This window comes from Rhinoderma darwinii, chromosome 9, assembly GCF_050947455.1.
Source record: "Rhinoderma darwinii isolate aRhiDar2 chromosome 9, aRhiDar2.hap1, whole genome shotgun sequence".
Taxonomy (NCBI): Eukaryota; Metazoa; Chordata; class Amphibia; order Anura; family Rhinodermatidae; genus Rhinoderma; species Rhinoderma darwinii.
The window spans coordinates 27,084,237-27,100,937 of record NC_134695.1 but is presented as its reverse complement, the minus strand read 5'-3'; the positions used below and the strand labels follow the sequence as shown (position 1 = coordinate 27,100,937).

Sequence of the window (16,701 nt, the reverse complement as noted above, 5' to 3'; positions counted from 1 at the left end):
AAGATCAAGGAAATCAATGGTGTTTTTATTTATGTGGTGAGTGAATTTCATGCCAATGTCATTGTGATTAAGTATATCCATAAAGTCAAGAAAAAGTGTAGTGTCACCATCCCAGAAGATCAGTATATCATCAATATACCTCCCCCAGAATAGTATGTGACATGTGAAAAAAAGTAAATCTTCATTAAAAATTAAAGTGTCTTCCCACCACCCTAGAAATAAATTTGCATATGTGGGTGCGCAAACTGTGCCCATAGCTGTGCCTTTTACCTGATGGTAAAATTTGCCATCAAATAAAAAATAATTGTGAGTGAGTAAGAATTTGAGAAGAGAAAGTATCAAAGTGTTGTGTGCCTGAAATTGTATACCCTTGGTGTTCAAAAAATACTGTACCGCCTGTAGACCCAAATCATGCTTAATATTAGTGTAAAGTGATTCTACATCCACAGTGGCAATAAAAGTAGTGTCAGTGACATTGATCCCCTGGATTCTGGTGAGAGTGTCCTTAGTATCCCTCAAAAAAGAGGGTAAAGCTTTAACAAAAGGTGCCAACATTTCATCAACATATGTGCTGATGCCCTGTGTCAGGTTGTCATTTCCAGAGACAATAGGTCTCCCAGGAACTGGTCTAGTCTCCTTGTGAATCTTTGGGAGTGCATAGAAAGTTGAAATAGTCGGAGTGGAATTGTACAAGAATTTGAATTCGTCCGGAGTGATAAGTTGCCTAGATTTAGCATCGTCCAGTAAAGAACGTAACTCAGATGTAAAAAGATTCGTAGGGTTCCTTTCCAAGATGACATATGTGGATCTGTCATCAAGTAATCTGTGTACCATGGATGCATAGGAAATGCGATCCATGATAACAATATTACCACCCTTATCTGAGGATTTTATAATAATTTCATTGTTATTACACAGAGTATCTAAAGCATCTTGTTCCATTTTATTCAAATTATTGGTGCCATGTTTGTTGGCTTTTAGTTTCCCCAATTCAGAGCTCACTAATTTGACAAAAACGTCGATGTGTGCATATTGTGCAAAAGGAGGAGTCATCCTTGATCGAGGTTTTAACGAAGAAAAAGGGCCGGTGGCAGAACTAATGCGATGTTCGTTTTCATCAGACAGGTCCTCAAGGACCTGTAATGTCCTACGTTCATCAAGGTCCATGGGATGTTCATCACTGGTCTTGGTCTTAAAATATTTATGCAATGCCAATTTTCTGGCAAAAAGATGAACATCCTTAACCCAGGAGAACTCATCAAAAGCAAAGGTGGGAGTATAAGAGAGACCCCTCCGTAAAAGTGTCTCTTGGTGGGGACTTAACTGTACAGAGGAAAGATTACAGATCTGTAAATCGTCTGAGGTGTCATAAGCTGGAGTTATTTTGGTTGATTCCATGGAGTATGATGTGTCCCTAAAAAAGGGAAAGCATTCGGGGGACCACTCATCAGGGAACTGGTGGCAGATGTAGATATAGGGTTTCTCCCTAGGACATCTACACTCGAAATTGTCCCCATAATATTTGGGGTCAATGGAATATTTGTAGTCATGGTCGTAAAGGAGGGACGAGCCAGAGACGAGACTGATGGTGTAAAGGAAGTAGATGAGGTTGAACGTTGTCCACTGTGAGGCGAACATGGTGCAGAGAATTTTTGAGATGCAGCGGGTGCTCTCTTAGGCGGATTGTATTTATTGCCTCTGATTTTACGTTTTGCTCCCAGCCTGTTGTCATCAGAGGCTGGTCTCGAGTCGTCTGTTCCAGATACGTCAGACTCTGAAATATCCCCTGGTCTATACGTGCGATTAGGGAATGATGTAGCTTGAGTACGAGAGCGATAAGTGTATACCCGCCCCGTGTCAAAATCTCTGCGATCACGTATATATTTACGATGTTTTCTTTCCTTTATCTCTTTTTGTAGATGTTCTATATTTTTTTGTAATTTAAACTCACACTCAGCAAATTCAGGAGTTGAACTGAATGTACGTATATCTATAATTTCTTTCTCCAATTGTGTGCTTACTTTGCTGAAGTCTCTTTTTTCAAACTCCAGCAAGTAATGAAGCATACGGAAAGAACAATCATTCAGAATCTGCTCCCATCCCTTCGTAAAGGTGTCATCATCACGGTATGAATTTGGGATAATATTGATACGTAGGCCCCTATAGATAATTTTCTGTTGGATATAAGTTTCCAAACTGGTTATCTCCCAGCAGGAGCGCACGTATTGTTTGTAAGTTTTCTGTAAATCCTTAAAGGCCGATTGCACGTCACATTTATTCAAAGGTATATTCTCAATGGAAAAGACAAATGCCGCATCCGATGATAAATCATCAGGATTCAACTCTCTAGACAAGAAGCCAGCCATAACAGGCAGGAAGCAATGAAAAAACCTTTAATTTAGCTAAGGGTAGCTGAAAATAGTCAGAATGAGCTACTGATGCATAACATAAATCAGAATATAAAGTGCAGCGTAGCAGGGTCTAATATACGGGTGATTAACCCAATTCAATATGAAAAGCAAAAGGAAGACCCCTAGTGGGGGTCTTATTTTCACTACACCAATGTTCGGTAGATATTACTATTGATTGTTGTCATTGTCATAACAGACAACTCCATTTGCTCCTTGCTCTTCTCTACTATCTGGCTATACTTATTAGACCCTTTTGGGAATATTTCTTATTATGCACCTGTGTACACTTATCTTATGTGTGACACTCGTGATTGTGTCTGAGCTCTCCCTGCGGATATCGTGACGTTCGTATTTTAATTGATGCGTAATTTATACGCTATTTTTGTATGCCATTTATTGCCACCATTTATTGAGGATCCCGGCGTCAATTGCTCGTTCGTTTGCCTCATTTGAGTGCCGTTCTGAACTCTTTATTGGCTGACCGTTCTGTCACTCTATCTGCATCTAGAGCTCCTCGGACAACAGTTACCCATTTCGGCTGCTGTGCGCAAGCGCGCAGCTCCCGTTATGATTTGACACATTGTCACGGTGTTCTATTGGCTCCCAGCCCTGTCACTCTCCTCGGCATGGGGGCTCGTCATTTATGACTGCCTGATTGGCAGACAGTAGAGCCGTTGCCACACACGTTACACATACGTCAGACATACGAGTTTATATAAGGAGCAGGATTTCACACGCGCGCTCATTAGCCCCGTGTTATCCCCTGAGGACGTTGCTTCTGCAACGAAACATGTCGGGGGGGCTATCGCCATCTTAATAATCACTGACGGCTTTGTCACTTTCTCTAATTGTTTGGGACTGATCCTACGAACGGCAGTCTGCAGCTGCCGAATCAGTTTCACTCATTGCGTCCAGCGATGTGCTGGGTTTGTGCACATTGATCTTTATGATACACATGAGCCGTCTTTTGATACAATTTTAACTTTGTGTTGCTGTCTGTCTGTTTGATCCATTAATAAAAGTTATATTTTAACTGCTACCATTGACACCAATTCTATGGTGGCTGGGAAATTGGGACCTCTGTGCTTTGGCACATTTCTTTCTCATTGTTTATTCATCCCTGCCAGCCACTAGGGGTCTTCCTTTTGCTTTTCTGTCTCGTATTTTGGAGTGTGCTGGTTATTTGGGACACTAATCGAGTGTCCGAACGAACGGGAATTTTTGCACCCCATACAGAAGGAACGGTGCTGCTTTTTCTTTGTTATATATATATATATATATATATATATATATATATATATATATAAATATATATAAAAAAAACTTCCACAAGATAAGTTTACAGAAGTAGATGACAGACTCAGCAGAAATGTGAAGTTGATTTTTCTGTTGCCTCTGGTTTGCTGGTTCTCAAACACACAACAGACAGCATCCCATAGTCTGGAAATGGAGACTTGATGGGTCTTCAGGGCGACTGGGGGAATTCAATGCTGCAGTACTTCCATGGACATAAATATGTTCAAGTGGGAACAAACTCAGATGTAATGTCAGTTGCTATTAAAAAAAAGTGATGTCATCATCCAAAACAGTCGGTATTTTAAACCGTGATAACCACGCAATATTTTAAGTTTTTCCATCATCGCATTCAAAGAGCTATAACTTTTTTATTTTTCCATCGACATAGGACTTTTTTTTGCAGGACAAGTTGTATTTTTTAACTCCTTAACGCCGAAGGACGGATATATCCGTCCTCAGCAGCTGCTAGTTCGCGCAGGAGGACGGATATATCCGTCCTGTGATGGCGCGGGTACTGACACTGTACCCACGCGATCAGCGGCAGGAGCACGGCTGTTATGCACAGCCTGGCTCCTGCTGCAACTGCCGGAATCGAAGCGTGCTCCGATTCCGGCAGTTTAACCCATTAAATGCCGCTGTCAATAGTGACAGCGGCATCTAATGTGTTTGACAGAGGGAGGGAGCTCCCTCTGTCACCCGATCGGCGCCCCCGCAAACAAATCGCGGGTCGCCGTCGGGTTTCCATGACAGCCGGGGGTCTAACAAAGACCCCCAGGTCTGTCTTCCGCAACTGCCTGTTTGCCGATGCCGGAGGCATGACCTAACAGGTTGCCTGTCAGTTTTACACTGACAGGCAATAATGCTTTGGTATACTAAGTAAAACAAAGCATTATATATGCGATCGGCACATCGCATAGTGAAGTCCCCTGGTGGGACTTAAAAAAAAAATGTCAATCAGTTAAATAAAGTTTGTTGAAAAAAAAAAAAATAATTACAGTCAAAATCAAATAACACAGTAAAAGTGTCAAAACAAATAACACATACACATATATGGTATCCCCGCGATCGTAACAACTTGACCAATAAAATGAACACATTAATGAAACCGCCGGATGTACGGCGTCCAAAAAACCCGCAAAAAACAACGGCAAAATTCTCTCTTTTCTCCCATTCCCCCCATAAAAAATAAAATAAAAGTTAATCTATAAGTCCTATGTACCCCAAAATAGTACTAATGAAAACTACGCATTGGCCCGCAAAAATCAAGCCCACATACGGTCACATCGACGGAAAAATAAAAAAATGACGGCTCTTGGAACGCGGCGATGCAAAAACAAGTAATTTTTTTCTAAAAGGGTTTTTATTGTGCAAACGTAGGAAAAACATATAAAACCTTTACATATTTGGTATCCCCGTAATCGTGCCGACCCATAGAATAAAGGTAACATGTTATTTATGCTGCATAGTAAACGGCATAAATTTATAACGTGAAAATTAATGCTGGAATAGCTGCTTATTTTCAATTCTCTCCTAAAATAAAGTTAATAAAAGTTAATCAATATATTGTAAGCATCTAAAAATGGTACAATTACGAAATACAACTCGTCCCGCAAAAAACAAGCCCTTATACGGCTATGTCGACGTAATAAAAAAAAAGTTACGACTCTTGGAATGCGACCATGAAAAAACAAAAAATAATCCTTGGTCATTAACGTGCAAAATGGCCCAGTCATTAAGGGGTTAATAGCACCATTTTGGGGTGTATAAAATGTATTGATTAACTTTTTATATACTTTTTTTGATGGGGTAGTGTAAAAAAAAAAACGGAAATGTCACAATTTTTGCGTCTTAAATTTACGCCGTTTACTGTGTGGTATAAATAACAAACTAACTACATTCAGCAGGTCGTTACAATTGCAGCGATACCATATTTATTTAGGTTTTTTATGTTTTACTACTTTTACACAGTAAAAATACTTTTTTTTCAAAATTATTTGTTTTTGTGTCTCCGTATTTGAAGAGCCATAACTTTTTTATTTTTCAGCCGATACAGCTGTATGAGGGCTTTTTTTTGCGGGACGACTTGTCGTTTTTATTGGTACCATTTTTATTGGTACCATTTTACATGCGACTTTTGAATCACTTTTTATCAATTTTTTTTTAAGGCAGGATGAACAGAAAATAGCAATTCTGGCATTCTTTTTCATTTTATTTTTTTACGGCATTCTCCGTGAGGGTTAAATAATGTAATATTTCATAGTTGGGGTCATTACGGATGCGGTGATACCAAATAAGTGTAACTTTTTACTTTTTTCATAATAATGTATTTTGTAAGGGGAAAAAGTGGGTTCTTAATTTTTTTTTACTTGGGACTTTTATTTATTTATTTCAGACTTTATTAAACATTTTTAACTTTTTTTTTAGTCCCACTAGGGGCACTTTACTGTGCGATCTTTTGATCGCTTTTATAATACACTGCAATACTCCTTATTGCCTGTAAGTGTAAAATTTACAGGCATCTGTTAGGCCATGCCTCTGGCCCCCGGCTGCCATAGAAACCATTGTCACCCCGCAATTGCATCACGGGATGTCAGTGGGGTGATAGAGGGAGCTCCCTCCCTCCCTCTGAAACCACTCAGGTGAGTCGCTTCTGAAACACGAGCAGGGGAAGGGAGCCAGCACAGCGCCCCCTTCCACCTGCTGGATTGATTCACCATGTGCAATGGCACAGGTCGCACAACCCTAAGGCCGGCCGTGCTGTCATAGTATCAATTGACTGGTGCAAAGCAAATGTGGAGACCATTTTCAAAAAGGGCTCTAGATCTTTCCCAGGTAATTATAAAACAGTTTAATGTTCATTAATAAAATGTTTGAAGGGCTCTTAAGGGACTATATACAGGAGTATGTAACAGAAAATAATATTATAAGTTATAGCAAACAGGATTCTACTAAAGGACAGAAATCTTCAGACTAATGATTGTTTTTTATGAGGGGGTGAGTAAAAGTTTGGACAAAGGGGCCTCTGTGGATTTAGTGTTTTTGGATAGTGTTTGACACTTTACCTCATAGATGCCTAATGTGTAAAATAAGGTCTAGGGGCAGTTTCATACGCTAGTCTTAGCTACCTATAACGCTGGAGTAAGATTTCACATACCTCTTAATAAATCTTTCACATCTTCCGCAGCCTGTGTGCCGCAATTGTGGAGCAACGACTGTGGCCATGCGCAGCCCCTTCCTAATCGGACATGAAATTAAAAAATACGTATACTCACCTCACCCCCTCCTCTTCGCTTCTCCCCACCTATCACATACAGCATAACAATCTGCCACAGCCTGCAGTGAGAGCCTGAGGGGACCCGGAGGGGAGAAGAGAAGCGGTGAGGTGAGCATACTTTTTTTATTATTAATTTATTTTATATTGTTTTTTTATTGTCCGATAGAGAGGTAGTCTGAGAGGGTCATCTTTCATATGACACCAGGATCGCAGTTCTAGCTGTGAAACAACCAGAGATATCGCCAGTTGAATACAGAGTCTGGAATTGAAGCTGTATACTATAAGATCAGGCTGTGTTGCTGGGCAGGGAAGGTGGAGAAGCTGTGTGCTGATTGGAAAACGTCGTATAGAAAACATTACACCGCCCAGAGTGAAAAGAATGAGTCATCTCCCATTTGGCTATTAGAGCCAAATTAGCATATTTATAAAAAACTTAAGTTTGCAAATAATAAACGTTTTTCTAAAACATATCACACTGTTATTATCAGCAGCAAAGCTCCTATTAGATTAGTTAGGAGATAGGGAATGGATAAACTAGTGACCGATCCCCTTTAATGGCTTCAAGAAAAGGTCTAGATTTTTTCTTAGAACAAAGTAACTTCAATGCTTATGTAAATCTGTAGAATTCTTGGAATTTTGATCCAGACTGATCGCCACTTGGAATCAGGAAGGAAATGTTTCCCTGCTAGGAAAGATTGTCTCTTGCCTTATGGGTTTATTTTTGCCTTTTTCCGAATAAAAATTTTAAAATGTACCATACTCCTTATCTTAAGCCATCCCCCGATTTAACTTGATGTAGATGTGTCTTTCAACCATACTAACTATGTACGTAAAGCTCTTAATCACTACATAAATAAACTCATTTGTTATCTTGGTGGTATATGTAAGAGTAATCATTGAATTAAAATAACTTTCAAGTATTTACATTTATAAGATTAATCTATGCTTATAGGGTAAAGGGGGTTTTACACTGGGTGATTATCGTGCAGACGAGCATTCATAGAATTAATATGTGTAAAAAGGGCAGTGATCAGCAGATGAATGAGCAAACGCTCAATCATCTGCTGATCGTATAGTTTTAAAAAAGTAAAATATTATCGTTGTCGCAGGACATCTCCCTGTGTAAACAGGGAGACGCGCTGCTGACATGATAGTAATGTATGGGGATGAGCGATCGGAGTAACAACTGCTCGTCCCCATCCATAGCTCCGTGTGACAGGAGCAAACGAGCACAATGTCTCGTTGATCGGCACTCGCTGCACTAGCCGACTATCGGCCGATGTAAAAGAGCCTCAAGAATAATTTGTTTAGCCAAGAAGAATGTGTATGGCCTTGGAGCTTAGTTAGTTTGTTATCAGTAGACATGAGCAATAGAGCACGCTAGCGGAATTATAGAAATAACATTTTTTGTTTTTTCCTGCAATAATGTACAGATGTAGCCGTCTTTACCTTGACTTTTAACGCATTAAATAAACAATAGCTAGATCTGTTATCTTGACTTGTGTGATATCACGCTGCAGCAAGTTATCAGAATCAAGTTAAAGATGGCTACATCCGTATGCATATTCGAGTTCTGTCGAGTGTCGTCAAATGATTGGTTCTACATCATAATGCATTAAATTATACCTTTTGTTATAAATAAAGGGAACTGTGGGACCTCCCACAGATTCCATTATATGCTACCTGGTGATCTGCGTATTTGTTATTTCCCGACCGGTGAAATGCCTGATGCTCGATAACTTCTATTAATGAAGAGATTAGCCTAACATGTTGGCTCGTCCGGCATTCCCATCACGCCTGCCTTGGACTGAAGCCAGTAGAAAGCTCCCAAGAAGAAAAGAGAGATAACAGCCTTAAGTGTGCTTTGCCTACTGTCAGGTTATGCGTGTGAAAGGAGAGTGAATGATAGGAGCGCTTTTGTTGTGATTCCAAGACGTGGAATACCAGAATAAAGATGGAGATAGCACCAAACGGCAAGTCTGGGGTGTTCCCTCTGTCCCCTGATCTCTGTGTCTACTGGAATCAGCTCATAAGTTGATCCTTGTAAAAATTACAGGGTAACCACTCCCGCCCGTGAATCGGGTTTAAGGCCCTGTTCACACAGAGTTTTTTGGCACAGATTTTGACGCGGAAACCACGTTGGAAACCGTGCGAAAAAACGGCCTAAATCGCCTCCCATTGATTTCCGTCAGGAATTTTGAGGCAGATTTCTCTACCTGCAAAAAATTCTGTGTGAACAGGGCCTAACTCTCCAGTGACACTGTCCTATGACAGGTGCAGGCAGCCGGGAGTAAGTTAAGAAGTAGGATAACCCTCCCCTACAGAGCTATAAACCAGTGCTGAAGCAAAATTGCACACATTAAGGGTACATGGTGGCTTTGGATCACGGTACTGCGATCTGACTGGCTGATTGGATCCTTCTGGCTGTAGTGTCTCTTTTGTGCTTGTGTTCTAGAATCAGAGCATCAGGATATAAGAGTGTAAAGACAGTATTAGAAATACCCAGTCCTTGGAGAGAGAGACAGGGAGGTCTCTCAGGAAAAGAGCACAAGAGTTAGGAGTCGCTATCCTATAGGTGGGGATCATGAACTCACAACATAGCAAGGAAGACTCGGCTGAGCGACCCAGAACGAAGACAGCCCCTCAGGGAGTAAATGCTATAGACGTTGTGAGGGAACAAAAAGGTGAGTCAGTGTGAATATGTCCTTCTCTGTGTGGATCACTATTCAAGTTGGCCAGATGCGCGACCTGCTGTTAAGGCCAATGCAAATAATTTTTAAAAGAAGTTTCGCTCTGACGTGGTATGCAGGTAAGGAGTCCCTGAAACAATAGAGAGTGACAGAGGCACACACTTTACAGCTGAGATATTGAAGGAAGTACTGGGGGCATTGGGAATAGAACAGGCCTTCCAAACTCCCTACTATCAACAGAGTAGTGGCAGAGTGGAGAGACTTAATGGAACACTTAAACTCAAGGTCTAGAAAGCTATGGCCAAGAAAGGGAAACCCTGGACTGAGTGTTTCCCCATAGCATTGTACTCAGTCAGAACAATCCCATATAGGAAGACAAGTCTCAGTTTCTATAAGGTTCTTTTTGGGGCACACCCTGAAACAGGATTACATAACCCTCAAAAGGTGCACCACTCAGACCTTACGTCATATGGAGGAGACTTATAACAACACTTGTCACATGTGCATCACAGAGTGTATGGTTCCCTTCCAGATCTATTGCCTGGGAGACACTGTCTCAAGCCTTGAGACTGGGTAACAAGAAAAAGACACATCAGAAAAACTCTCCAGCCAAAGTTTGAAGGTCCCTTCCAGGTACAGCTGACAACACCAACATCTGTGAAGTTGGATGGCAGAACCTAGTGGATTTACATCTCACACGGCAAGAGATTTCTGACTAATGCTACTCCACCATGCGACCTTGTTTCCAGTTCCTGTGCTCTTTCAGTTTAATATGTTTCATTACAATAACAAGAGGTATGAACGACATTCTCAAGGAAGAATGGGACAAGAAGTTTATTAAATATCATCAGGCTATAACAAAAATGACTAACTTGACTGACTTTGGATATGAACTCATTCACCTACAGCAGTATGTCCAATCTAGCTGTTCCCCTTACAGAAGAGGAACTCCTTGTTGGAACCTGACGTTGTATAACTACAATAAGTGGACAAATTTTAGTGTCCCTCTTCCAATAGTGGGGCATGTTTTTGACCCTTGGTGGATGGCCATTATTACCAAAAGAGCAAACCCAAGGATGATGGACTATAGACAAGGTACCCCAGGAAATTGGAAAAGGGTCAATGTGACAGCACTTAAGTTAGGGGATACACTAGTTCTAAATCCAAAATCGGTTTCCAAAGTACATCAGATCATGCCATACATGAAAGACTGTTTGGGCCAATATGTGCATGATTCAGCTTGGAGATGGGCATCAAATTTCACTTAAGGGGACACCACCTATCCCCAGAGAGGAGCTATTCCTGATCCTAGGACTAATTATCATTAAAATGACACTTCTATATGTAGGCAGGAAAGATATCATAGCCCCATGGAGAATAAGTCTAGTGCTCGTGCCTTTTCAATAATTCCCTAAGGCTTGTGGAACTTGTAGATATGATGACACATTATAAGAGCAGCGCCTTTAAGTTACCCGATGATATCTATATAATATGTGGTCATAATGCATATAAATGGCTACATTTAGGAGTAGAAGGAACTTGTACATAAGTTAGACTCCAGCCACACACTGGAGTATGGGAAAATGATGACTTTCCTTACAGTAAAATACCAAAACATATATTGTTGAAGAGGTAAGCGAAACTGGGCTGCCAATGTGTCTAGTGCACATGGACACCTTAATAAGGGATGACAAAGGGGATATTACTTTACAACAGGTTTTTGTACATTTATTGATAATATACTTGAAGCTGAGGTAATTTATACATGCTCGGCGTAGCCAAGTTGATGTCAAAACAGTTCAATCTGTGAGCTCCTACAATCCCTTCACCTACAATCCTATTCCTGTTGCTAATATAGTTCCAACATATTCCACAACGCTTTGCAGATATTGTCATCACCCACATCAGTCCATGTCCCCAATGAGCTCACAATCTAATTTCCTATTCTTAGACATACACATTATGGCCAATTAATCTATCAGTATGTTTTAGGAGGAATTTGGAGTAGCCAGTTAAGCACAGGGAGAACATACAAACTCCATGCAGATGTTTCTCTTGATCAATGTTTTTTTCCCACAGCGAAATCGTGCTGCCATTTGCCATTGCATTGGGACGTGGTTTTGGCCATGTGCGGCTGCTACCCTGTGTTTTCCTACCCCAAGTCCAAAATCACACGTTTGCTTTTTGTGCAGTTTTTGCCTTTTTTTTTTTTTAGCCAAACATAGGAGAGGATACAAAATAAAGAAGATGCATCAGTCTTTACTTTATATCTTTCCTTCCTTTTGAATCCACTTCTGGTTTTGGCTAAACAAACTGAACCAAAAACTGCATCAAAACTTTGTATGTGATTCTACCCTTTGGACAAGGCAAAGAAGAGTCTTGTCTTTTAGTTCGCAAATAAAGATCTGAATATTTGTAGACTGTAAGGGGTAGTTCACACATGGCAGATTTGTAGTGGAAATATCTAAAAATAAGTTCCATTCATCTTAATGAAACTTGCAGAAATCCATGCACCTGCTGCCAAAACAACCAGTTGCAGAAATTTCTGCAACAAATCTGCCATGTGTGAACTTACCCTAAAACTTTTTATGTGTTTCTCTTTACAGAAGTGAGTTCTAAGAAGTTCTTCAATCTTCCCAAAGAGTTAAAAAAAACAAACACAATTGTTAAAGAAACGGAAGGCAAATGATGAATCATTAAATGATAAAGAAAGAGAATCAGAGGAATGCTACAAATAGTAAATTGCTGCAGAACTCAAGAGACTGGATGAAGAGGAATCCCTAAAACAGAAAAATCTACCAAAAATAGATTCATAACAAAGATGAAACATGCCCAGAAAATTATTGTTTACCTGTGGCATGGAGTAAAATATTACAATAAGTCAAGACTAAATGTAGGGAACACAGACTTTAGATGCAAGGCCAAGGCTTGGGCACACATGTTTTGCCATACAACGGTATATGATGTTTTATTAAGCCACTTTATTTAAACAGAACTATAACAAATAGTAGTTCGGCCAGTTCCGAATAACTCATCAGTACACCACTTAGAGTAAAACACACTTGGCTGGGTGGTATTCACATATGGAGGATCTACTTATATATACACACACAGTTCAAAGTAGATATAAACCCAGGTGTATAAACACCAAGGGAGAAAAGCCCTAAGGGTAAGGGTATGTGCACACACACTAATTACAGACGGAATTTGGGGGTTTTTGCCCCGAATTACGTCCGAAAAAAAGCGCCTCAATAGCGTTGACAAACATCTGCCCATTGAAAGCAATGGGCTGACGTTTGTCTGTTCACACGAGGCGTATATTTACGCACCGCTGTCAAATGACGGCACGTAAATAGACGCCCGCGTCAAAGAAGTGACCTGTCACTTCTTGGGGCGTAATTGGAGCCGTTATTCATTGACTCCAATGAATAGCAGCGCCAATTACGTCCGTAATGGACGCGGCGTTCAAGCGCCTGCACATGCCGTTACGGCTGAAATTACGGGGATGTTTCCTCCTGAAAACATCCCCGTAATTTCAGCCGTTACGGACGCTGTCGTGTGAACATACCCTAAATGGTCAAACACCAGAATCAAATAAATACCAATACGAACAATCGGTGTTAAACGACCAAGTATTTTGAATATAAAAGTTTTTATTGAGACATAATTAAAAATAAATACAACAATAGCATAAAAGGAGGAATGATAAAAGGAGTCCAAACAGATAAGAGATAACTGAGTTTGCTACTGTCAATAACATCCATACCTTAGTATAATACATTGTCAATAGTCTGCAAAGGTAAGCGAAGAGAAGTATAGGCAAACAAGTTTGACCACTATGATAAATAGACAGTAATAGCACAATGGCCAAGGGGTAAGAACAAACAGCAGACCATGCAGACAAACAATGGGATAGACAATAGAGATGTGCCAGGAGCCCACTTACACCCAACGCGTTTCGCCACCAGGTTTCGTCAGGGGGATGATGTCCATATTGGTGTTTATTTATTAAGTTGTATAAACAGAAGAAACAGTCTAAATGTCTTAGGACCGGAACTATTAGGGGCAGGTTTTCTTGGTGACAAGGCAGAAGTTGTAGGGTGCAGCCCACAACCCTTGGGTAAGGTTGCTACCTGGCCAGTAAATTACCATCTAAGTCAGTAGCCAGTGCCAGTAAAAGTTTTTTACTGGAAATAATAATTACTGGTGAAAAATGAAGTAAAAACTAGCAAGATCGCCAAGTCACATGACTCCCGGAAGAAGCACATTTGGTGCGAAACTTACGTATGTATAAGGATCCCCTGGTACTTATGTTTATTTTTCGCTTCCCCTAATGTTCTCAATCTCTTGGCATATACCAGCCTGGACATTATTGTCTTTTCCGAGGTATGTTTTTTGTTTTTTTTACCTCGGTTGTTATCTCTAGTTATATTCCTGTGGGGTCCCTTTTTGACTTTTTTTCTTGATAATCAGCGTATGCATTAAGACCCTTGTACACCGGCCGATAATCGGACATTGTTGATTGGCGCTTGTTTGCTCCTGTCACACAGAGCTATGGATCGGGACGAGCGGTCGTTACTCCGATCGTTCGTCCCCAAACATTATCATGTTGGCAGCGCATGGAGATGTGCTGCCGACAACGATCATATTTTTTTTTTTTTAAATGGTACGACCAGCAGATGATCGAGCGTTTGCTCGTTCATCTGCTGATCGTTCCCGTTTACACTAGGCAAGTATTGGCAAGTATTATCGTCTGCCCGATAATCGTCCACTGTAAAACCCTCTTTACTCTTTAGTATTTTACATACCCTAACCATATTACTGTTTTGTTCGTACAGATGTGGCCATTTTTATCTGCCTTTTAAGGCATTAAATTCACAGCGTAAACTTTAATTTGACTTTTTCAATGGCTTTTGTTGTGTCATATCGCGCTGCAGCAAGTTATCAGAGTCAATATAAACTTGGCTACATCTGTACATTGTCCATACCCTACCAGTGTGTTCTATCTTTTTATGCATTTGTGGGTCTGTGCATGTTTTCTTGTTTCTCTTTTTATCATGTGTGTTTTATCTATGAATACTGACTTTTATTAAACATTTTTGTCATTTTTCTGCATGACCTTTATTGGTTTGGCTTTAAGTATTCATGCATTTATGGATTTGTGTACTTGGGAATGTAGTATTGGAAAACTAAGTATCTGCAGTCAATGTTATAAAATGAAAAAAGACAACAACTCACCTTTTGAAGCCCACTGCTGCTTCAACGCCGGCATTCTGGTAGTCCCCACTGGTCCTGCAGCTATGATGTCACGTAAATCATTCACGTGACCGCTGCAGCAATTGACTGCAGCAATCACGTAAATGCTGTACATGACGTCATCACTGCAGGACTGATGAGGACCACCGGAGTACTGGAGTGGCAGGGGAATTTAAAAGGTGAGTGATGTTTTTTATTTTATACCATTTTTTTTTCTATTTTAGTTGGGTCTGAGGTATTATCAGGGGTTTGGAAACACAGGGGGAACTATCAACACATGGTACTATCTACAGGGGGCACTGTGTCTCTGTCAAGGTACCGTTAAACTCAAAAAGGTATTGCAGTCAGACTTGGCGCAAGCTACCAAGTAAGCAACCTCTAAGGTCTTCAGGGCCAAACCTAAAACTACACTAACTGTAGAGGAGCACTACCCCTGACGAAGCCGAAATGGGGAAACTAGTCGTGTGTAATCCTAGAATTCTACTATATCGTGTGAAATGCTATGCTTTCTGTCAAGATTGAATGTTGTAAGTTTTAACTATAATGGGGAGAAATTACCTGTTACAGAGTTTCCACCCTGTTGTCTCTCTCTGTCCTTTTTTTCCCCCTTAGAATTCCACCCATACCGCAAAGAATCCTAGAAAGTGAACCAGGTCCGATGACGTCTCCTGCTGGTGTGTCTATTTCTCAGAAGCCTACTAAGTTCAGTTGGTGAATTTTGGTCCTAATTGGGATTCACACTTTGGTAAGCTGAGAGGAGAGCAAGCGTTCACTAGTGAACGCCGAACTAGGAGGCTATACAAGTGGGGAAAGACTCTACTTAAACATCAAGCGGTGGTTCGGTGAGCTACACTCTCTAATTCTGCTATCGGTGTTAGGGTATGTTCACACACAAACTCAAAAACGTCTGAAAATACGGAGCTGTTTTCAAGGGAAAACAGCTCCTGATTTTCAGACGTTTTTTTTTAAGCCACTCGCGATTTTCGCGCCGTTTTTAGCTGTGTTTTTTATGGCTGTTTTTGGAGCTTTTTTCAATAGAGTCTATGAAAACAGCTCCAGAAATGTCCCAAGAAGTGGGCTGCACTTCTTTTTCATGGGCGTTTTTTTACGCGGCCGTTTTTCAAAACGGTCGCCTAAAAAAACGGCCTATCGCAACAGAACGCCGTATTTCCCATTGCAATCAATGGGCAGATGTTTGGAGGCATTCTGCTTCCGATTTTTCGGCCGTTTACTGCCCGAAAAACGGCCGTGTGAACATACCCTAATGTTCTAGCTCTAAAACTGCCAGTATATATTTTTATATATTTATGTATACTGTAGCAGTTCAGCTACTGGACAGTGCAGAAACTGTCAGGTTTTAAGCAACCAGGGAACATGTACAGCAGAGAGGGTTTTCTCTGCTGTTGCTTGGGTGTAAAGCCCGAGATAGGGCCTGGTTTGCTGGAGTGTGAAGAAGGGCGGCTTCCACTCCATACAGACAGTCCATGTCTTGGGCTGTCTGATGAGCTTAGTTAGGCTTCAACTGAGGCGGCTCTTTAATTGAGGTGTGTGATGTTCACAAATGGCTCTCAGTCTGGGGAAGACAGGCATGCTAGCCTGTGAGCGTCACCACCGTGTAAGGTAAAACTGCCTATGTTCTGAGGTACTGGGCACAAGGCTCAGGGTCTCTTAGTGAGGAACAATTAAAGTTTAGTTAGAGGCTGGACGGTCTAGGGTATATTTTGTATGTTTTTTTGTTGTAACACAGCTTGCTGTGGTGAAGACAATAAAGCTA

The 16,701-nt window shown here is 40.8% G+C and overlaps 1 protein-coding gene and 1 long non-coding RNA gene across 3 annotated transcripts in view; one reads left to right on the top strand and one right to left on the bottom strand.

Moving 5' to 3' along the window:
• The window catches only part of LOC142660156 (uncharacterized), a 152,988-nt gene that overhangs the window by 114,835 nt on the left and 21,452 nt on the right, over positions 1 to 16,701 (bottom strand). The gene's annotated exons all lie outside the window — the stretch shown is intronic.
• LOC142660300 (uncharacterized) lies at positions 6,396 to 10,472 on the top strand. 2 transcript variants are annotated; one of them, XR_012850454.1, is made up of 4 exons: positions 6,396 to 6,539; positions 7,022 to 7,089; positions 9,437 to 9,665; positions 10,204 to 10,472. It is a non-coding gene; the product is annotated as an uncharacterized LOC142660300 (long non-coding RNA). The 2 variants fall into 2 exon arrangements; XR_012850453.1 differs by lacking the exon at positions 6,396 to 6,539 and having other exon boundaries at positions 6,905 to 7,089.